Raw genomic sequence first — 1,625 nt, 5'->3', positions numbered from 1 at the left:
TGGCTGAACTAAGCATTATTCTTGACAATACAAGTACTGCTGTGCCCATTTACAGAAAGGGAAGCAATTCTTTCCTGGAAAGTAAGATATGATTTAAATGCTTTGGCCTAATTAGCTGTGAAAAAGGACATGGCCCAGGTAGGGTTTAGGGAAAAGCCAATTAACATATGTGCATATGTCTCTCTGCATTCACATCACACCAGCCTGGTCCAAGTCACCAGCGTCTCTATACTTGCATTGTTACAGTAGTCTCTTAGCCCCCTTTTCCACCTCTACCTTTGATCTCTCTAGTTACTGATGATGTCTAAAATGAACTTTTAAAAATAACACCACTATCTCTATTTAGACTTTTCAACAGTTTCCCATTGCACAAGGGATGCATTGCCACAAGGAATTACACAGTCTTGCCCTTGCAAATCTCATCTTTCTGTTTGTCTGTGCTGACCTTCATTTTTCTCCTCACATGTGCAAATGACTTCCCATCCCAGGGACTTCATGTTTGTTCTGCCCCAAAACTAAAACACTCTTCCCTGTACTTCGTCTGGCTAACCAATACTCGTGCTTTCTGTCTCAGCATAAACACTGATTTCCTCAGAGAAGCTTTCCTGACTCTCCGCCTAGGCCATGTCACTCTGTGGCGTGTGCTCTCCATACTTACTTCTTCTATACACATCAATTCACATAATTATACTTTAATACTTACTTGTGTAATTGTTTGTGTGCTTTGACCTCCAGTTGGATGTAAGTCCTATAAAGACAGAGGCCACGTCCATCTTGCACATCCCTCTGTCCCCACAGCCTGCCGTGGGTCCTATCAGCTGACAAGCACTCAATATATTGTGTAAATAAGTAAATATGATTCTCATTTCCAACATCCTAGACTTGTTTACAATCCCAAGGAACCTACTCAGGAAGAACACCTGCAACACCTCCTATACATGTATTTGTAGAGAGAAGTGAGAGAAGTCCTTCTGCTTCTCCCACGTGTTAGCGTTCTGACCGGGCTCAGTGTTGAAGCACTGATGAGAGGGATGGAGACAGTGAGCCTGTGAGTGCTGTGTGCAGAACAGTACTTGCCTTTGTCCCCCGTGAAAGTAATGTGATGCTCAGTGTCCACAACCTTTTCATCTGGCTGCTGTAGGTTGAGAATTTGTGGTCCTTTTCTGTTAAGATGGAATTTCACTGAAGGTCACAATGCAGTTAGGATCAAAGAGAAGCATCTCTAGCTTTGGTTCTCTACCAACTTGACTTTCTCCACAGCAAGGCTCATATTATCCTTTCCTAATGGAGTTTAGGATGCAATTGCAGTCCTCTTCAGACGAGCCACCTGTCCCTTTTGCTTTATTCTGAAACAATGGAGTCCAAAATCTGTACTTCTTACTTACTACAGTGACTAACTTCTAACATTCTGAGATGGCTAGCTCAAGGACTTTTGACTAAATGCTGCCAGTTAGTTTGGAGTGATCTCTGCCAAGGCCAGATTCAGCATAATGGAGCTTCCTGTTGTCTTCCTCTATTCCTATATGTTATTGTAAAGATACTGACATAAGCTGACCTATTACACATGCTTGTTCCCTTCTATGGTGATAGGGACTAGGAAAGACAATGCACAGTTAACTCTAACA

General features: G+C 42.5%; 1 pseudogene; it reads left to right on the top strand.

The window, feature by feature from the left end:
* Positions 1 to 319: 319 nt before the first annotated feature.
* Positions 320 to 1,141, top strand: LOC135277731 (uncharacterized; annotated as a pseudogene).
* The last annotated feature ends 484 nt before the right edge of the window (positions 1,142 to 1,625 follow it).

The sequence above is a fragment of the Aotus nancymaae genome, unplaced genomic scaffold, assembly GCF_030222135.1.
Source record: "Aotus nancymaae isolate 86718 unplaced genomic scaffold, 86718_ANA_hifiasm-v0.15.2.pri h1tg000033l, whole genome shotgun sequence".
Lineage (NCBI taxonomy): Eukaryota > Metazoa > Chordata > Mammalia > Primates > Aotidae > Aotus > Aotus nancymaae.
This window is presented reverse-complemented; position numbering and strand designations above follow the sequence as displayed.